Raw genomic sequence first — 23,454 nt, forward strand, 5'->3', positions numbered from 1 at the left:
TCAATATATGGCTTTACCGTATGTTTGCTTGAAATTGAACGATGAAGCCTATATGAAAACGAAGTATACTGTACGGGCAGAATGCATGTTATTAATAATAATTGCTCTTAAAAAAGGCAAGAACACGTCGAGTGCAGAGTCCCCTAGCGGACGAATTTACACCAGAAAAGAAGAATATTTCCCCCTTTCACGCCGAACTGCGAGGGATCACTGCCGGCCGAAAGGAGAAAAGAGTCCATTGTTAGGTTCCCCCCTCGGTCTTCTTCCGGAACTGATAGGATAATAATTCGTAATGGATGTCGCGCGCCGTCAATATTTTAACACGTTTGTATTCATTTTGAGGTTCGAATTTTGTTTTGTGGAAGTAACTTAGGCGAGTTTTCTTGATTTTTCCGTAACATTGTAAAGACTATTTGACCTAAAGCGCAAGGAATTTGGCTGAACTAGGAACAATCGGGCCCAGTATCTACTGGTTAAAGTGGATGCGATCCACTATTTGCCCTTATTTCTAGGTTTCGAACCACGGACCATTTGATTATTGCTTTATAAGCTACAGGTTGGTTGTTAATGCGTATATTTTACGTAAGATTGACCAGATTTTGACTCTTAGGGCCAACTTTTCATTTTTTTTGCCTATTTTTTACTCAGAAAACGCTATTTCACGTAAGAGTTTGTATTGCAATTTAAACACACATAGTGTGTTTCTTCAACTTTAGCTGAAGTTTAGGCTTATTTTTACCAAAATAACACTATTTATACTATTCAGGCAACATTTTTTATTAAATTTTGTACTCACAAAGACATTTTTCAACTTTTAACTTATTATTTTAAACGTTTATTTCCATTTTTTTACTCAAATAACACAATTTAAGCTATTCAGGCAGGAATATTTATTACATTTTGCACTTACAAAGATATTTTTTGAACTTTTAACTTATTATTTACAAGTTTAATCTTATCTTCTACTCTAATATCACAATTTCATCTATTCAGCCAACATTTTTTATTGCATTTTTAACTCACAAAGATATTTTTATCAACTTCTTTTATTAATTTTCTATTTATTGTCTTTTGTATCTTATGTTTACTAATTTTTAACTTTGAGTTTTGTTTTTTATTAAAATAATTTATCTAATCACTAAGGAAGAAGTACTTTTAACTAAAACATTAGCCTCAAACTTAATTATTTCTATTATTTTTTTATTATGAGTTTTATTATTATTATTACTATTATTATTGTTGTTGTTTTTTAGGGTTTACTGATTTCTACTATGCTATCTTTGGTTTGCTTCGTAGAAAAGTTTGTTTATTTTAGTTTCCTCGGTATTTTCTTACTGTTAGGGTAGGTAAAATTTCCTAAATATATGAGTAGGCTTCCATATATTCTTGTTCTTGCATGTTTTTGATATGATGTGATCAGCACAACTCTGCAAGTGCCTTTACTGCGTGTTTCCATTCTATCGAGGATTATTAATTCCTAGAGCCACTTTATGCATGGGAGAAGGCTTGAAAACTTCGATAACTCACATCCATATGTCAGAGTATTTTCGAGTATATTTTAGACTCATTATGTGCCACAGGAATATCACTGCTTGCTTAATTTTCAAGTATATTACACTGTTATTGTGTTTTTAGCTATTGCTTACTAGATAATCTATTCGAATTGTTTAATATTTGTACACTTTGCACTTATACGAGGCCAAACTTTTACTGTAACTAAAATTATTATGTGTCTATGAGGACTGAAATCCCTTTATCAAGAGGACTATAACTGGAAGTTTATTAATATTGTTTATTTTTCTCCCTTAAATAAAAAAATATAATGACAAATCACAGGACAAGACGATGCTAGTAGATGACTACGTGGCTCTTAAGTCCACCTGCCAAACCTTTCTTACCATGCTATTTAGCCTTATAGTCTTTTATTCAGGGGGATTTTAAAATATTACTGACTTTCTTGAGTGATAGAGTTAATATCAGGGGTTATTTGTATCTGTTATATTATGCGAGTCTTATTTTCACTACAATCAGGACTAAATTCCACTGACTGAAGCTTAAAGCTTAGGCTCTAGAGGTTTCATTTAACACGTATAGTGGCAATTCATAAGACAATATGAACCTTACAGAGGCTTGTAGGAGGCATATGAACACACGCCAGAGCTTTATTAGACTGCAAGAAGCACTTACAGGGAGTTCTACGAGGAAACAAAGTTGATTTTTGAGTGCTTTACTATAAGGTTACCAGTTACACAGCAAATATTTGCTATTTCAAGTTACTACATGTACCAGAACATCTTACAGCCCAACACTAACTAGACTTTAATTTATACTATAGTAGGTGCTAAATGTAGCAAGAACACTGATTGGGCCTCCCCATGGCGCAGTGGTAGCGTCATTGCCTTGTAATCAAGGGGTCCCGGGTTCGAAACCCGGTGGAGGCACATAGTAGTTCGGATCCCACTTTAAACTGTAGGTCCAGTCCCGATTAGCCTTACTGTGCATAAAGTGGACTTAAAACACCAACTCAAACCAAGAACACTGATTGTACATACTTTTGAGAATCCAACTATATCAGGATTTTTCTATGTAAGTATATATTAATTGATTACTAACTGTAACAGACCAAACAGGAATTCTGCAAAATTCACTAAACATAGTACTATAGTGTAGGTGATTGCCTGTAAAGTAGAAATTATAAGAAGCACAAGATTTCGCTTTTTGCTTTTGTGACTAATCGCGACGCTGAGGATGAAAGTACAAAAATCTTTAGGACTGGATATATTTTAACACTAGAGACGCCTATGTAGAAACACTAGATTACTGTTAGCTTTCAAAATTGAGGTTATACTGCAGTTTCTTAAATATTTTGTGTTTGGCACGTCTAACAAGTTACACTTATATCTATTTCAGGACAAATATTGCTAAAACTCTCAAATTTACTGTGTACGCAACAACTACTAGCTAATTTTTAATAACATATTTTTTGACTATAGCACAAGTACTAAAGAAATAAGTATATTTGACAAAGGTACTAGGAATTAATCGACAAAGTTAGGTAAAAACAGTATTTTTTTAAAAAAAATATCCTATTACTTCCTTCAAATATTATGTTTTTATGTTATTTACTCACTTTTTAAGCTCTATACATGATTAACAATTACTTACATTAGTAATATAACAACTAGTTTACACTATCTGGCATCCTTTTGATAACGAATATAAGGGAAATCTTTCAATATTTCTTATTACTTGATGCTTATTTTGAAGAACAAAGGTAATTTCTTTTACAGTTTAACTTAATTTTTAAGACTTAATTTATTACTAATTTATGTGTCCAAGTTAGGTTATCCAAGGTATTGTTCACACTTTATTTACTTCAATCAGAGACTAATATTTCACAGTAATTGAATCATTCAGCCCTAAATACTTTACTGCATCAGAAAGTTTGTTATTAATATAACAAGTATGCCATTTTGTGATATTCAAAGGCAAACTTTGTTTAATTTGCAGCTTATAATGCAACGTTTTGCACAATTTTCGATATATTCACTACCTTCAAACCAAACAATTGTACTTATTTAGTGCATTTAATTTATATTTTTTGTAATTAACTTATGTTTCTTATAATTGACAAACTAAACTAATTACTTTGACATGTTAAAAATCTTATTTTTTTACTATTTCTATTCTATCTGGTTCTATATTGCTGGTTTTATCAATTTATGTAAGAGCACACTCTGGTAAATACACACATATTCTCTTTTTTTACACACACACACACTTACATAGTTATACGAACAAACATCTGACGTTTTTCAAATAATAAGTTAAAAGTCGAAAAAATCTCTTTGTAAGTGCAAAATGTAATAAACATTCCTGCCTGAATAGCTTAAATTGTGTTATTTGAGTAAAAAAATGGAAATAAACGTTTAAAATAATAAGTTAAAAGTTGAAAAATGTCTTTGTGAGTACAAAATTTAATAAAAAATATTGCCTGAATAGTATAAATAGTGTTATTTTGGTAAAAATAAGCCTAAACTTCAGCTAACGTTGAAGAAACACACTATGTGTGTCTAAATTGCAATACAAACTCTTGAGTGAATCGTTGAAATAGCATTTTCTGAGTAAAAAGTAGGCGAAAAAAATGAAAAGTTGGCCCTAAGAGTCAAAATCTGGTCAATCTTACGTAAAATATACGCATTAACAACCAACCTGTAGCTTATAAAGCAATAATCAAATGGTCCGTGGTTCGAAACCTAGAAATAAGGGCAAATAGTGGATCGCATCCACTTTAACCAGTAGATACTGGGCCCGATTTTTCCTAGTTCAGCCAAATTCCTTACGCTTTAAGTCAAATAGTCTTTACAATGTTACGGAAAAAGGAAGAAAACTCGCCTAAGTTACTTCCACAAAACAAAATTCGAACCTCAAAAATGAATACAAACGTGTTAAAATATTGACGGCGCGCGACATCCATTACAAATTATTATGTTATCAGTTCCGGAAGAAGACCGAGGGGGGAACCTAACAATGGACTCTTTTCTCCTTTCGGCCGGCAGTGATCCCTCGCGGTTCGGCGTGAAAGGGGGAAATATTCTTCTTTTCTGGTGCAAATTCGTCCGCTAGGGGACTCTGCACTCGACGTGTTCTTGCCTTTTTTTAGAGCAATTATTATTAATAACATGCATTCTGCCCGTATACTTCGATTTCATATAGGCTACATCGTTCAATTTCTTCGCCTTTAAAGCGAACATAGGGTAAAGCCATATATTGAATTATAATATCGTCTACCCCAGATCACTTCGTGGCCGGTTGAATCCGGATAAATCCAGATCGTTTATTATACCAAATATGAGTCGCCAGCTACCCAAAATGGCGGGTCATGACGTCATCGGCGACTGCAAACCTCACCTGACGCCATCAATTGGCTTAGAATAGGCCGGAACCGTCTCCTCGTTAATGATTTGATTTGATTTGATTTGATTTAGTTTATTTTACTTCGCGTTTTGTGCCTCTTGGCTAATTTGCGAAGATGGTGATGAGTGATGAAATGATGAAATGGATGAATGGACATTCACAAACAACCAAGCCCGACCGAGATTCGAACCCGGGACCCTTGGCGTCGCAGCGCGATGTGCTAACCACTCGGCCACAGGGTCGGGCTCCTCGTTAATGAATAAAACGCATTAACTTCAATTTTCCCTCATTGCATGAATCAGCCCTTGACTCATCCTCGCGTATAAGAAAAGCAAAACTGTCTTAGAATATGCCGGAACTGGGTTCCTTGGGTTAAAATAGGCCGGAACCGTGTTCCATAATAGTATATTTTGTGCACTAATGGAGAACCAAGCTCCCTCGACGGCATATATCATCCCTGACTCATATCCTTCTGAAACACATATAAGAAAAGCATAAATTGGAGATGCAAAAGGCCGAAAACGGACTTCCATAATAGTATATTTTGTACACTAATGGAAGACCATTAAGATCCAGCTCCCACGACGGCATAAATCATCCATGACTCATATCTGGCTGTAACGCATATACAGGGTGTCATTTTAATGGCGCCCACGGACCACAGATTCGTATAGAGGACATCAAAACAAACAACTTTTCTCAGTAACATTTTTCTCATTGGTGCGTCGATTCGACGCTACAGCCGTTCAAAAAAGACCTTTTTGCCGCCTGGATGCTGGCAACCCAACACAACATTTGATCGTATCTGTGACGTCATTTCCTGCTGCGAAACTGCGCACGGCAGGGTTGCAAAGAACACACAAATTTTGTGAAAAATGACAAACTACCAACCATATTATTAGCTGCAAAACGAAGAGAGAAACGCGTCCAGCAGACCGAACATCATAGCGTACCAGCTAGATGATGAGCAGTCATCTCGGGGGAAGGGGGAAGTGAACCAACGATATGAGAAATGGTAAAAAAGTATTCAAAATGAAGTGTCAATGTCGGATTTTGTCTCAGCCTACATGTCAAATATCAACAACAATAAATTTTATTGGCCTTGCAGCTTACATGTGGCTGTTTAAACCCAGCTACATGTCAATTATATTTGCAAATGTAGTTGCAAATTTGATATCTACAGGTTTGTGTCCAAATGCCTTGTGATACTTTTTTGCTGATAACGGAAGTATACGAGGTTCACGTTGTTATATTACGGCTAAAACACGTACAACCACAGTAACAATCTAATGATGAATCAGTAGCGAATGTACTGCCCTGTTCACAGTGTATCCGGTGCATGCATAAACACAGTCGTCGGAGAGCTTGTATTACTACCACTTATATCCCTGTATTTTCAACCATTTTTGCCACTTGCTTCATATCATAATGACCTAAATATACATTATATTATGTGTTGCTTACCTTTGGAATTTTGAGTTCGTTCATTTCTATTTTGTCATCTGTTCAATGTGTCACAGACAACTAGTATCAGAAGGACGAAGTGGATAGACTAAATTATAGATGCCAACTTGGTAACTAGATTTGAAAATATTTGACATGTAAGCTGAGACAAAATTCGATATGACCACTTCCACTTGAATTATATTTTCTTTCTACCATTTTTCGTATCGTTTGTCTACTTTCTGTTAGGTTACAGAACGTGTTTTCTCATTTTGTTTTACGGTACATAATGTGGCTGATTGTAGCCATGTCATTTTTCATAGAATATGTGTGTTCCTGGTAACCCTGGAACGCATCGCTTCACGACGGGATATGACGTCACAAATGCAATCAAATGTTGTGTGTGGTTGCCAGCATTCAGACGGCAAAACTGCCCTTTTTGAACGACTGTAGCCCCGAAACTACGCACCAACGAGAGAAATGTTACTGAAAAAAGTTGTTTGTTTTGATGTCCTCTATACGAATCTGTGGTCCGTGGGCGCCATTAATATGACACCCTGTATAAAGTACAACAATAGTGTTAGGTTAGGGTAAAAAACGGGGTACATAATAGTGTATTTTGTACAATAATGGAAAACTATTCAAACCAAGTTCACACGTGCGCATGAGTCATCCATGACCCATCTACCTCCCCTCCCCCTACACTTTCCGCTTGATTAATTAACAATAGCATCACCTCTCGATAATGAACTAAAATCAATAAAAAAAACATTAATTATAATTAAAATGGTAGATTGTTAGGTCCTATCTAATTCCCTTTCTACTTTCTTATTTTACGTCGCTTTTCTCCCACTTTTGGTAATCGCGACAATAAGGATGAAATGATAATGTCATGATATTAATAAAAGGAAACACGCAAAGGAACAACAATTGTCAGGTCAGGATTCAAACTTAGAACCTATGTAGCGAGATCATGCTCGACGTGCTAGGCCACTGAGGCAGAATGAAAAAAATATATATTAGTGGCTTAGCAACGAGCTAACGTTTCTGACACAAACAACCTTAAGAAAAATGACTGCAGTTTTTTTTACCTACCTAGGTATATCTCGATTGTAATTTTTCAAGGGTATTTTTTCTGCATCCTGTATGGGACTTCAATAATGGTGACGTACCTTCCACCTAAAGGATCGCGTAACATTGTTGTATATGAGAACCAAGTGAATTATCTGTTGTTATGTTTTATTATCGAACACACTATGAGTCATTTAAAAGGAAATATGTATCCCCACTCATCGTACACTGCTTATGAGAAGAGGCAAACAACGTCAACTGAACCGAAAGGCTTTGAGAAATACATCAGAAGGCGGCATTCATTTCGTTCAGCCTCTGATCGGTCTCTTGAATCTATAATGACAGAACACAAAGGATAGAGTATGCCTTGACAAAGAAAAAAGAAAACCTTGGCTGTCTTAGCAACGCAATGAAGCTACAGAGGAATCTATTCTTGCAAGTTTTCTCTTACTTCTTCAGATGAATCCTTCTAGAGTTTCTGCCCCAACTGGTAGTTAGGTCAGCTATTTTCTGCATCCTCAGTAGATACTTCAAAAATGTACTAGCATGTTGTGACGAAATTGAGGAAGACGGACTTAAATATGCTAACATTCTTGACGGAATAACCTTCCAAATTAATAAAAAATAAACATCAAATTATAAGATCATGGTATTATTTTTTGAAATACTAACGACAGGCAGGTCCCCATGAGGAAATTGATTGCTCCGATACTTTGTACATACCTCCATATTTTTGTGACATTAAAACCTCTTTTTCCAAATTTTGTCGTATGTTTGTACTCCTAAAATATACAAAAAAATATTTTGGCACCAGTCAATTTACGGCCGAAAAAAAAATCTATTTCGAGGTTACAGGGTCTCTGCTACGTCATACATATCAAAATATTGTACTATTTTTGTACTCTGTTGTACCACTATTTGATGTTTTCCTACACATCAGAAAGAGGCAGAAAAAGGTGTGAAAATTTGTACCTTGCAGCCCCATATTTTTGTACCATCTGAAATTCCGAGAAAGTCTCTAAGAAAATTTGGGGTTTCAGGGTAACGTTTGAACCTCACCATTGGTTTAGTTTATGTTGTGAATATCAAAATTTGTCCTGTGTCTGAAATAAAAGAAAAATGTACCACTCAATTAACCGGAGAAAAAAAAGAAATTAGTTTGTATTTCAGATTCTTGTACTGCTACGTGTATATATAAAGATATATATATATATATATAGTGTGTGTGTGTGTGTGTAAATATATATTCATATATATATACATATTAATAGTTTATTATTTTATTATTAAAAGGCAGCAATTCATTCGAAAATATCACAAATTATTATCAAATGTTTTAGGTTTTTATATGGAATATTTATTAATAAAACTTTCTCGATCAATTTTTTTTCAATTATTGAATAGAATAGAATAGAAAAGTATTTTTATTTACTACAGAGCGAGGTTCAGCCTTGGGCTGCTCTGCCACCGTTACCTAAAACCGCGGAAATAATTTTACAATTATTCTCTGAATGTTAGTGACAATGGTTCCACATTAGCATGCAATGTTATTTGGGCATTATCCATTGTCTTGTGCTTTAAACTATACTTATTCCAACACAACGTTTCGAGCGAGCACCTCTACTCTCGTCTACAGTGAATACATTTGTTTGGCCGGTGGTCCTCTCCTCTCAAAAATTAGAAATACTAGCATAAATGGAGCACAAATTAGTGCAGAATTCTGGGGAGCGCTGTGAAGTAGTTGGTTAGAGTACCGGATTTGTAGTAAAATCGCAGGTCTGCCGTAGGTTTAAATCCCACCATCGGCAAAGAAAATTTATTTCACCTGAAAACTAGAGAAGAGGTGCTCTCTCGACACGTAGTGCTAGAATAACTATCGTTTAAAGCACTAGACAATGGATAATGTTCAATTAACATTGCATGATGATAATTTTAAAATTTTGGTTTATCACTAGGCGGAAGCAATTCACACGAAAATATGGGCAAAATATTATCAAAGTTTCGAGGTTCGTGGATATGATTACTTTTTAGTAAAGCCTTCTTGATGAGTACCTTACATTAAGTTCCTTTTCCATCTTTCTACCAATAAGTAAAATCTCGAAAATATTCTTCAAATTGAATTCATCACAAGAGGAAGTTATTCATACGTAGTTAACTATAGACAGACTTTTGTCAAATGCTTAATTTTATATCTGGAATAATTTTAAGTTAAAGATACTCCAAGAATACTTTTGATTAAGTTGTTTTTCAATATTTGTACCCTTAACCGTGGAATTACGTGTGAACGCGGCGCTTGCCTGAGAATATAATCATAAGTTTCACAGGCCGGCATAATAGTATCACTTCCTGTTTATTGTTTATTGATTTGCTTTATTTTACTTCGCTTTTTGTACCACTTTTGGATAATTTGCGAAGATGTGGATGAGTGATGGCATGATAAAATTGACGAATGGACACTCACAAACATCCATGCCCTGGCCGGAATTCGAACCCGGGACCCCTGGCGTCGTAGCGCGATGTGCTAACCACAGGCTCTTCCTGGTCTTGTGTAACTGTAATTTGTTATGTTTGTATCAAGACGGTATTAGTTGTAGGTGGCAGTACTGCACCGGGACTACAAAAATATGAGGATACAAAGTAACTTCCTTTGATTCTCGAATCATGTGAGAATTTTTAGAAAATATATTCTCTACCTCCCTAGTGTATTTGTCATAACGGAACTTGATCGTGAACTGATCAACTTCCGCCGGAACCGTGCAACATACTGGAGTGATATGGATGCTGGGAAACATATTTACTATTCTCAAAATATCTGTTGTCAGTCCCCGTTATGATCGTAATAGGCTACGAAGCCAAAGGTGTCAGTGTCAGGTGTGAGGTGTCATGGTCAGGTATGGATGTACCTGTTAAGTGTGCATAATATCTCAATCGATATTCAATTGTTTGTAAAGTTGTTATTGAAAAATGGAGAGTTCAGCCATCTTAGAAATGGTTATTGTAAGTTCAATATTAAATCGTTATTTTGTATCCTCGTTTCTATCTTTATACTGTGAAGTACCTACGTGTGCGAATCAATTTACCTCTGCGTGTGAATACACGACAGAGATTTATACATGGCGACGAGAATTTAGTTAGAAATAGAGGATAAGTATATTTAACTTCTAAGCTTTGTGTTATAGCGTAAATGTATAATGGCTTTAGAAGCTGGTTTTCATAAATATGATCCCCAAGTTGGATCGATAGTAGCGTATTTGGAGCGCTTTGATAATTATTGTCAAACACAAGCTATTCCAGAGGACAAGAAAGTTCCTAGATTAATATCTGTCATTGGAAACAAGCCATATGAAGTACTGCGTGAATTATTTGCACCTACGTTGCCTCATGATAAATCCTATCAGGAAATTGCACAAAGATTAAAATCTTATTATAGTCCATCAAGCAACTATATTGTGCAAAGATTAAAGCTTAGAAAATATGTACAAGAAGAAGGCGAACAAATAGAAGATTTTGTACGGAGATTAAGAAAGATCGGAGAGCAGTGTGGTTATGGTGAGTTTCTTTCCATTGCTTTATTTGATTCACTAATTAGCGGAATCAGATCTAACACTATTCGTAAGAAACTCATTGCTGACAAAGTAATGGAATTTCACAAAGCTTTTGAGGTAGCTTAGCAGATGGAAAAATTAGAAGCAGATATGAAGGAGTATTACCTCCAGTCCAATGTAAATTTTGTGAACACTAACCGCGCAAAGGTAAATAAGTACAAGGGCGATACGCGTTTGAACTCAGGTGCCAATTCTAATCCAAAACAGGATAGCTGGAAATTCCAAAATACTGTGTCAAGTGGATCCAATCTTAGGTTCAGACAAAATCAATCGGATAATGAGGGAAGTAAAAATGAACGGGAAATAAAGCAACAATATTTCAAGCATTGCAGATACTGTAAGAAATTCGGTCACGATGTTTCCCAGTGTTTCAAGTTACAGCGCAATAAAGAAACTAATAGTACTAAACCTTATAGCAAGTACAAGGCTAACGCTGTACAGGCTGTTGAACCTGTTCCTTCGGATGATATGGACAATGAGGTGTTACATGTAAATGAATTAAGGTTGGAATGATTACTATGGAAGTAAATGGAGAAAGTAAATTTATGCAAGAAAGATCGATTGAGTATATTTTGTCCCACTGTAATGAAAGGTCAGTTTCGTCGCAACCATATCTTAAATCTGACCATTCTTCATTGCCTATGAAAATAGCTCATTGTGATAAAGCTACTAGTAAGTTTGTTTCTTCGTCCGAATATGTAATTGCTCTCAATATTAATGATTCTATGTTGAACTTTGAAATAGATACAGGTTCACAAGTTTGGATTGCAAGTAAAACATTTTGTGACAGTCAACTGCATGGTTTGCAATATCTGGAAGCTGACTGTGTTTTACGATGTGCTAGTAATATGACTTTGCCGTTAGTTGGAAAGGTTGCTTTAAGAGTTCGTTATGAACATGTAGATAAAATAGTAGACATATATGTAGTCGCATGTGATTTAAAATATCCACTCATGGGAAGACAATGGATTAAGCATTTATTGCCTGATTGTCACATTAATCTATCTCAACTTAGGCCATCGTTGGAAGTGTATGAAGACAAGACTCGTGTTTCGTCTATTTTAACATCTGACAAGTTGAAATTTGTTCAAGGGCAAACTTTGGTTAAGTCGAAGGATACGTTTAATGCTTCGTCTGTGTTAACAGCTGACAAGTTGAAAATTGTGCATGGGCAAAACTTGATTAAATCACAGATGGTTAAGTGTGAAAATCTGATTGCATCTTGTGATGTGCAAGGATTAATAAAATTTATTACGCACGAATGTAAAGTGTTATTCGATAATGATATGTCGCAACCAATTAAACATTTTATCGCCACGATTCCAATGAAACAAGGCATTACGCCAATTTTTAAGAAATTTTATAATGTTCCGTATGCTTTACGTGAGAAAGTTAAGTCTGAATTAGACAAATTGATTGAGCAATACATTCTAGAAAAGATTTACTCTAGTGATTGGGCGAGTCCTATGGTCGTTGTGTGTAAGAATGATGGTAGACGAAAGTCTATGACAATCTACCCATTTGATGTAGACATCTACTATTATAATATAAGTAATACTTCTATACACAAAAAAAACGATATGCATCCTTTCCCACGGATGTCTCCATTCAGTCCATATCATTTGCTGCGGCGTTTTGTCACCTGTGTGGCGCCGGAAGCTTCTACGCCAAACGACAAACCGTCTGTATTCACACGCAGAGGTTTATTGATTCGCACACGTAGGTACTTCACAGTTTAAAGATAAAAACGAGGATACAAAATAACGATTTAATACTAAACTTACAATAACCATTTCTAAGATGGAAGTAATACTTCTATACACAAAAAAATCCATATGCATCCTTTCGCACGGATGTCTCCATTCAGTCCATATCAATGTTTCCCAGTGTTTCAAGTTACAACGCAATAAAAAAACTAATAGTACTAATAGTACTAATAGTACTAAACCTTATAGCAAGTACAAGGCTAACGCTGTACAGGCTGTTGAACCTGTTTCTTTGGATGATATGGACAGTGAGGTGTTAGGTGTGAATGAATTAAGGGTTGGAATGATTACTATGGAAGTAAATGAAGAAAGTAAATTTATGCAAGAAAGATCGATTGAGTATAGTTTGTCCCACAGCAATGAAAGTTCAGTTTCGTCGCAACCGTATCTTAAATCTGACCATTCTTCATTGCCTATGAATGTAGTTCATTGTGATAAAGCTACTAGTAAGTTTGTTTCTTCATCCGAATATGTAATTGCTCTCAATATTAATGATTCTATGTTGAACTTTGAAATAGATACAGGTTCACAAGTTTCGATTGCAAGTAAAACATTTTGTGACAGTCAACTGCATGGTTTGCAATATCTGGAAGCTGACTGTGTTTTACGATGTGATAGCAATATGACTTTGCCGTTAGTAGGAAAGGTTGCTGTAAGAGTTCGTTATGAACATGTAGATAAAATACTAGACCTATATATAGTCGCATGTGATTTAAAATATCCACTCATGGGAAGACAATGGATTAAGCATTTATTGCCTGATTGTCACATTAATCTATCTCAATACACTTTGGTAGCCCAAAAATAGCAAAATGTTTAATTAGATAACGCTTTACTTCTTTAAATGAAGTAGACGAAACTCTATCACAATCTACCCATTTGCTGTAGGCATCTACTATTATAATATAAGTAATACTTCTATACACAAAAAAATCCATATGCATCCTTTCCCACGGATGTCTGCATTCAGTCCATGCACTATAGTTCTTAGCACTTGTATTTGGCTTGACTGCTGCCTCAAATTGCCGCTCACAATCATTTGTCCATTGCCATCGCACATTTTTCTTCCATAAATTGTAAAGATCCGACAAGATAACTGACAGATTAGGCACACATCTTCTTTAAATATTAATACCTCCAAGGAAAGCCTTTAATTGTTTGGTGTTGCAAGGTTTTTGGACATTGTATCAATGCATGCAGCTTCTTTTCAGAAGGATGTATTCCTTCTTTACTTAAAGTATATCATAAATAATCAATTTTTTTTTTTGAAGAATGAACACTTGCTCCAATTAACCTTAACATTGTACTCATTCAAACTGTTTAAATCTTCAAGTGTTCTGGTAACTGCTTGTTCTAAACCCTTGCTAACAATAAGTAAGTCATCTTGGTTAGGAATGACAAAATCTAGTCCCTGAAGTATGCCTTCAATCGTTCTTTGAAAGATTTGTGATGCGATCCGTACACCAAATGGCAATCTAGTATGATGTACCAATCCCCATGGGGTATTCATTAGTAGTAACTGTTTAGCTTGATCATCAAGTTTTATTTGAAGGTAAGCACTTCTGAGATCCAAGGTAACAAATACATCACATCCATTAACTTTTGGAAACACTTCGTCTATCCTGGGCAATGGATAAGTTACGTTTTCAACATATTTATTCACAGTGTTCTTGAAATCGCAGCAAAGCCTCAAATTACCATCATTCTTACACACAACGACCATAGGACTCGCCCAATCACTTGAGTCAATCTTCTCTAGAATGTATTGCTCAATCAATTTGTCTAATTCAGACTTAACTTTGTCACGTAAAGCATACGGAACATTATAAAATTGCTTAAAAATTGGTGTAATGACTTGTTTCATTAGAATCGTGGCGGTAAAATGTGTAATTGGCTGCGACAAATTATTATCGACTAACACTTTATATCCGTGCCTAACAAATTTTATTAATCCTTGCACATCACAAGATGCAATCAGATTTTCACACTTAACCATCTGTGATTTAATCAAGTTTTGCCCATGCACAATTTTCAACTTGTCAGCTGTTAACACAGACGAAGCATTAGTCGTATCCTTCGACTTAACAAAAGTTTGCCCTTGAACAAATTTCAACTTGTCAGATGTTAACATAGACGAAACACGAGTCTTGTCTTCATACACTTCCAATGATGGCCTAAGTTGAGATAGATTAATGTGACAATCAGGCGATAAATGCTTAATCCATTGTCTTCCCATGAGTGGATATTTTAAATCACATGCGACTACATATAGGTCTAGTGTTTTATCTACATGTTCATAACGAACTCTTACAGCAACCTTTCCTACTAACGGCAAGGTCATATTGCTATCACATCGTAAAACACAGTCAGCTTCCAGATATTGCAAACCATGCAGTTGACTGTCACAAAATGTTTTACTTGCAATCGAAACTTGTGAACCTGTATCTATTTCAAAGTTTAACATAGAATCATTAATATTGAGAGCAATTACATATTCGGATGAAGAAACAAACTTACTAGTAGCTTTATCACAATGAGCTACATTCATAGGCAATGAAGAATGGTCAGATTTAAGATATGGTTGCGACGAAACTGAACTTTCATTGCTGTGGGACAAACTATACTCAATCGATCTTTCTTGCATAAATTTACTTTCTTCATTTACTTCCATAGTAATCATTCCAACCCTTAATTCATTCACACCTAACACCTCACTGTCCATATCATCCAAAGAAACCGGTTCAACAGCCTGTACAGCGTTAGCCTTGTACTTGCTATAAGGTTTAGTACTATTAGTTTCCTTATTGCGTTGTAACTTGAAACACTGGGAAACATCGTGACCGAATTTCTTACAGTATCTGCAATGCTTGAAATATTGTTCTACGTGTGCGAATCAATTAACCTCTGCGTGTGAATACACGACAGAGATTTATACATGGCGACGAGGATTTAGTTACAAATCCAGGATAAGTATGTTTCACTTCTAAGCTTTATGTTATAGTGTAAATGTATAATGGCTTTAGTAGCTGGTTTTGATAAATATGATCCCCAAGATGGATCGATAGTAGCGTATTTGGAGCGCTTTGATAATTATTGTCAAACACATGCTATTCCAGAGGACAAGAAAATTCCTAGATTAATATCTGTCATTGAAAACAAGCCATATGAAGTTCGGTTCTGTATCGCCGGAAGCTTCTACGCCAAATGACAAACCGTCTACATCGCACTTGGATGATTCCTGCAGCCCACATCAGCGACCTCAGCAGCATCAGTGTAGGAGGTCCTCTCGACAGAGAAAACCGCCTGATTGACTGAAATATAACTGAGTCAAATCAGAAAGAGGGGGAATGTTAAGTGTGCATAATATCTGAATCGATATTCAATTATTTGTAAAGTTGTTATTAATAAAATTGAAAGTTCAGCCATCTTAGAAATGGTTATTGTAAGTTTAGTATTAAATCGTTATTTTGAATCCTCGTTTCTATATTTATACTGTGAAGTACCTACGTGTGCGAATCAATTAACCTCTGCGTGTGAATACACGACAGAGATCCAGGAATAGATAAGGCTATTGAAGAGTATGTAAATAAATGTGAAGTTTGGTACTAGATTGCCATTTGGTGTACGGATCGCATCACAAATCTTTCAAAGAACGATTGAAGGCATACTTCAGGGATTAGATTTTGTCATTCCATACCAAGATGACTTACTTATTGTTAGCAAGGGTTTAGAACAAGCAGTTACCAGAACACTTGAAGTTTTAAACCGTTTGAATGAGTACAATGTTAAGGTTAATTGGAGCAAGTGTTCATTCTTCCAAAAAAAAATGATTATTTAGGATATACTTTAAGTAAAGAAGGAATACATCCTTCTGAAAAGAAGCTGCATGCATTGATCCAATGTCCAAAGCCTTGCAACACCAAACAATTAAAGGCTTTCCTTGGAGGTATTACTTTTTACAGAAGATGTGTGCCTAGTCTGTCAGTTATCTTGTCAGATCTTTACAATTTATTGAAGAAAAATGTGCGATGGCAATGGACAAATTATTGTCAGCGGCAACTCGAGGCAGCTAAATTGGCGTACAAAATGTCAAGGTCCTTGTTCCATACGACCAGAATAAAGAAGTTATTATACAGTGTGAAGCATCTCAAAATGGATTAGGTTCGCAATTATGCCATAAAGTCCAAGGGGAATTGCGTACGATTGAATGTATTTCATGTACGTTAAATAAGCAGGAGGTTAAGTATCTTATGCACGAAAAGGAAGCTTTATGTATCGTATATGCAGTGAGGAAATTCCAAAAATACGTACAAGGTAGATCGTTTGAAATATGGACAGATTCAATGCCAGCTAAGCAATTGTTAGCTATGGAAAAATCAATTCCTATTATGGCGTCGCCACGCATTCAAAGGTGGTGCTTATTTTTGGCTTCTTTCACATATAAACTAATATGTACTAAAAAGGTTGAACTTGCAGACATGTTATCAAGGTTGCCATTTGGTGTACGGATAGCATCACAAATATTTCAAAGAACTGTTGAAGGCATACTACAGGGATTAAATTTTGTCATTCCATACCAAGAATGACATACTTACTTATTGTTAGCAAGGGATTAGAACACTTGAAGTTTAGTCCTATGGTCGTTGTGTGTAAGAATGAAGGTAATTTGAGGCTTTGCTGCGATTTCAAGAACACTGTGAATAAATATGTTGAAAACGTAACTTATCTCAGAGAGAGATATTGGTGGCCAGGAATAGATAAGGCTATTGAAGAGTATGTAAATAAATGTGAAGTTTGTGCAGAAGTCAAGCCAAATACAAGTGGTAAGAACTATAGTGCATGGACTGAATGGAGAAAGGATGCATATGGATTTTTTTCTGTATAGAAGTATTACTTATATTATAATAGTAGATGCCTACAGCAAATGGGTAGATTGTGATAGAGTTTCGTCTACTTCATTTAAAGAAGTAAAGCGTTATCTAATTAAACATTTTGCTATTTTTGGGCTACCAAAGTGTATTGTGGTAGATAATGGTCCCCCATTCCCATCTTCAGAATTTAAAACATTCTGTGGTGAACGTCACATTTTTACAATACCACAATGATCTTCATGGGCTCTCTGAATAATGTGATTTCGCACTCCTTTGGGAACAACCAGTTACCGACCCCAATATAGTAACTCATCCGTAATGCTTAGTTCTGCCTGTCTTCTCTTGTACGCCAACAGTTCCTTCAATTCATCTCCTTTGAACCCTTTCACATCTTGTGGCCATCCATTCTTGCAATAAGATTTCGTTAACTTAAGAATTTCATCTCGTTTCAAATACGTCAAAATCGCCTGCTTTGCATTCCGCGTAAGTGTAACCTGGTACACAAATTCTTCTTGCCTAGGATCGTCATCATGTTAGCCAGGAAGTGGCAACCTTGATAACATGTCTCAAGTTCAACCTTTTTAGTACATATTAGTTTATATGTGAAAGATGCCAAAAATAAGCACCACCTTTGAATGTCTGGCGACGCCATAATAGGAATTGGTTTTTCCATAGCATACAATTGCTTAGCTGGCATTGAATCTGTCCATATTTCAAAAGTAGGTTGTATGGTACGTTCTGGCGACGCCCTTTGACCTACTTTTTATTTTACGACGTTTTACGCACTAAACTAACCTACAATGATAGAAAAATGGACAGAAAAAGCTCTGTCATCACTTTTTAAGCTATTTTTTACCTCCTGCAAATTTTGCTCTTATGCTAACTCGCTCTTTGACCTACTTTTGAAATGACTTACGACATTTTCCTATAAGGCTGCTGTCTCCTCTTACTGTAAGCTCCCTCAGTGTAATCTACCACGACCTTGCTCTCAGCGTAATCTGCTACGATGTGTTTTTGTTTTTTAAAACTCATGTGTGATCTTCTACGATGTGTGTGTGTGTGTGTGTGTGATAATCAAAATTATTTTTGTTAAGGAAATCCCTGGCCCCCCCAAAAAAAGAAAATATCCCGCCAGGGGTGCGTGGTGCCCAACACAGTTCTAATGGCCACGGCTAACAAAGCCGTGCCTCTGTAGAGTTTCATTGGTTCTTTTTTTTTTAAACCCCCCCATGACTCCCTACAGAGGACCTCCGTGTGTAATGTGTGTGTTTTATGATTGAAGAGAAGAAAAATTTTTGTTTAAGAATGGAATGTGTAAGAACTAAAAAAGTTTCCGTGGGGGTGCAGCATCTGAAAGAAATAAAAAAATATACTCAAATAGTGTACATAATATGATAGAAAAATACAAAAAAAAAAATGAGTGTGAATGCAAAAATGAGTGTGAATGATTGTTTTTTTCTTTAAAAAAAAAAGTGGAGCAAGAAATAATACGTACTTTTTTGATGCAGAAGTCTAATGGTGCGAGCAGATTTCTTCCTCGTCATGGCATCCCCATTCTCGGGTGTGGATGTTGCAGTCCAGTAGCCTCAATTTGGTGTCGTGGGGATCAAGCGCCACTTTGTTGATCGTGGATGTACGCAACTGGTCGATGGTGCTCGTGATCCGATGTTGGGTCATGCGTTGCTTGCTTTTGTCGAACAAGCATGACTTGTAATCTTCTACGGTTAGCTTGTTTGTGCTCGAACGCCCCACCCCCTTTGCCTTCTTTATTTCGGTCTCATCCTGAACTTTGATGGCGTACATTTTCGCTCGAAGACCAGCAAACTCTGTGATGATGCGGCTGTTGACTTCATCCTTCATCTTCCCGATCGTCATTTTCTGGCTGTCGTCGAAGAGAGCGTGATCTTTCGGATAATTGGAGAAATCGAAATGCTGGCTCATGCTTTTGAGATCTTCGTATAGATCATCGGTGCAGATGTTGTACACGAAGCTGTCCGTGTCGGTGTAAGCCACCTCGATCGCCTCTCCATAGCGTGGTTTCATGATGTCGTAGTGAAACTTGTACATGGCCAGCTTCGACAACTCGAGGATCGCGACTCCCACGGCGATTGGTTTGTTGAATGTTATGTGGCGGAGAGCACGTTCGATCAATACCAACGTGTCGCTCAGTATCGTGAAGTTCTTGTACGTGGGCTGAGCGACGAGCTTGTTTATTTTCTTCGGGTCGGAGACCAAGTTGATATTTTTTCTTTTCCTCGCATCTTCCATGCTCTTGCCGTAGATGCTGTTATTCATCAATTTGTATAGGTCTTTGTCTGCGGAAGAAGAAGCTGATGCTCGACGTTGAGTGTTGCCGTCGATATAGGGTGCTAGCCACCTGGTCTGTCTAAACTTCAATCCCGAGTGCACGCGTTTCAAAACCAATCCATGCTGGAGAGGAATTGTAGGAGACGATAATGCACCACGTAATTCTCTTTGCTCTTGAAGGTGAGCATCAGCTTCTTCTCCGGAGCCGATTCCATCACAGGTGCCATCGCAAATCCATGGTGTTCTTGATGAAGCGATGCAGGATATTCCAAATCTACTTTCAGGAAACATCCATTTTCATGATCTTCGCTCCACTCCAAACAATCTTGAAGTTCCTGCTCGCTCATCCATTCGTATTCTCCGATGGGCAGAGGCTCGGACATGGCATAACCATACAGGTTGTTCATGTCCCAGTATGCCAAGAAGTTTGTCGGTTTCCCCGCATCGAAATCGGCAACATATGGATTGTTGGCCTTGACGTATCGAAGGGGACACTGGACGATTCCACCACGTTTTGCCTCTTCGACAAACAAAAGTTGATTGGCGTCTTTGATGAGTTCTATCTCCACCTTCGTGGATTTTAACATCGCCTGCCAAGAATAACCCGGTGTGGTGTAGCTGAAAGCGGGGTCCAAACCATATGCTGCCATTCCTCTCGAGCGATGGAGATGAAAACGATCGCTCAATAGCGTAACATCCAGTTTCAGATACAGATCGTGTTAGTCGGCCATGGTTTGACAAGAGAATGTAGACCAGACAAGCTGAGCATGATGGTAGTCCTCTTCGGTGCAACAGGTGTCGCTAAGACGACTGTAGAATGCTTCTCTCGGTGGTAACGATGTTTCTGAGAATTTGGAAGCATCCGTCATGTATTCGTAGGGGTAAACACCTTTGCGTCTCAACAGTGCTAAATGTTGGTCGCCGAAACATTTCCTGGTGGCGACCAAATCATCGTCGGTGAGTTGAGACGCGAGTGTCGCCAAACTCGAAGACAGAAAGTTGTAGGAGTCCAAGAAGCGAATTTCTACGTGATTGCCATTTCCAACGTCCACCTTCTTGCTGAATGAAATGAATTTCTCATTGGTGCGAGCTATGACGCTAATGGGTTGAGCGTCGCATCCCATCTCCTTTATGAAGATTTTGGCGTCGTAGCCCTCCAAATTGTGAATGAATACAGGAATAAAATTTGGTTTTTTGATTTGAAGATTACAGTTGTTACACACGGGGGCCACATATTTTCCCGTGTGATGATTATGGTGACGAACTTTGACATTTTCGAGGGTGAAGTTACTTTCGCACACACCACACTGAGAGGCAAGGTCGTATGATTCCTTCTCTTCCTGGGTAAGAGGCTCCATTACTTTGTCTTCTCTTAGTAGAGGAGCGAATTGTATGGCCATCTGCTTCAAGGTTTGAACGAATTTTTGTGGAGCATCATTGCCACGATGTAAAATAACATTGCCTGTGTTGTTGACCATCAATCCAAAAGCTCAGGCTTCGTGATGTAGAATTTCGGTAGTGCTCGATACGCTGGTATTCGGTTCGCATATGGCGAGTGGAAGTTGGAAACTTTCAAAGTCGGCGCATATCACCACGGGATGCCAGAGTAATGCCTTGTAGTTGGAAAATGTCATGTCTCGAGAAGGCATTTTGATAGCCGTAGCCGGATGTTTACTACACATTTCATGATGATCTCTGAGTTCTTCATCAACATTCTTTTTTCCTCGACCGTAGAATATACTCAGGCATCTGTCGCATACTCGAATTTTATGGTGATGTGTGGTAATTTGACTTCTTGTTAATTTTGGAAGATTCTGAATTAGACAATAATGATAATTATCATCATCTTCGATCAGGAGTAATCTGATGACACGATTACTTTTAATGTTGCTATGTCTGAGAACGTAGATGGTGTTGTTTTTGTCTAATCCGAATATGTGTACTGCTATACTTTCGTTTTTATCTGTCTTGTACTGTGTCTCAAATTTACTAATGTCTCGTAGATTTACAGGGTAATTAATGCCAGCCATAGGTTTTTCAAATTCTGAGAGATATTCTGGCTTGTTGTAGTGGTATAAACGATGTTTGTCATTATTGGCTGGGTGATGATCGGCAATGATGCACCACAAAAAGCATCTGCTATCCTCATTGTGAATGTTGATGACGGCTTTCTTACTGGCTATTTCCGGAGGCAAAATGATGAAGCTGGATCCCCCCATCGGGTTGTATCGTGCCACCTTCAAAGTTAAAGTGTGAGGCGAACCGCAAAGTGTCCAACCCGATCCACGTTTTTGGAAATTCTCGTGCTTGTTCAACAAAGCATCAAACATCTGGTTGCAAATGGCATCCACCTCATCGACGTCGGCGGCGTGGAGACTCTTTACACCAGTGTAATGATGGAAAGTTTCTCGCTCTTTTTTCACGTTTTCGTAAATGACGAAACGATGAGGTGGATTTTCAAAGAGCATTGCAGCAAAGCTTTGGTGATAGACGAAATTAACTTGCTTTTGACCGTGCGAAAAAAGTTGTTTAGATCAGATGTTTCTTCAGATCGGAAAGTCTTCTCGGTTAAAATATTTCGAATACTTTCGCCGGCACTCTTCTGCTACTTTCGTGGCGCTTGATCGTCATCATCGAGCTTTCTCTTACTAGATCCTTCCCCATGCACATTCTTCCGATGTCTACTCAAGTGAGAAATGGATATATATTTCCCACATTGGTTGCATGCACGTTTCGCTTCCTTCTTCTCCATTTTTTGCTAAGAAAAAAAAGATGAAGTTAATAAAAATTGCACATTTTTTTTGTGATGTTATTTATATTAGACCCCAAAACCATAAATGATCTACCATAGATGAAGTTACTATTTGTGGTGTTATTTATATTAGACCTCCAAGCATAAATAATCTACCATAGATGAAGTTGCTATTTGTGGTGTTATTTATATTAGACCCCCAAGTATAAATGATCTACCATAGATGAAGTTACTATTTGTGGTGTTATTTATATTAGACCCCCAAGTATAAATGATCTACCATAGATGAAGTTACTATTTGTGGTGTTGTTTATATTAGATACGATCTCAATTTTTTCTTAAATAACCAACGTGAATCTCTTTGGTTTTCGAAAGCAAACAATGGAGACTGTACACCGCACGACGACAGATCTACCTTCCGTGTTATCCAAACTCAACGGTCTGTTGATCATTCACCTCAACAGCATTTGGACGAAATTGGATGACGATGTGGGCAAGATTTTTTACGTCTTCAACAACAATTTACATTTCTACGAAATTCCGATCGACGGGAAACTTCGGATCACCGTGAATCCGGAAAACGTAGGCGAAATCAAAATATCTACCGGCAAGAACATTTTTCGAATCAAGCACGACAAGATGCTTTCTAACATTGCGTACGATGTTTCAGCAGGAGATTATTTTTACATGGAACTCCTCGGAGATTACGACAAACTCATTCC

Source organism: Lepisma saccharinum, chromosome 2, assembly GCF_977018435.1.
Source record: "Lepisma saccharinum chromosome 2, izLepSacc3.1, whole genome shotgun sequence".
Taxonomy (NCBI): domain Eukaryota; kingdom Metazoa; phylum Arthropoda; class Insecta; order Zygentoma; family Lepismatidae; genus Lepisma; species Lepisma saccharinum.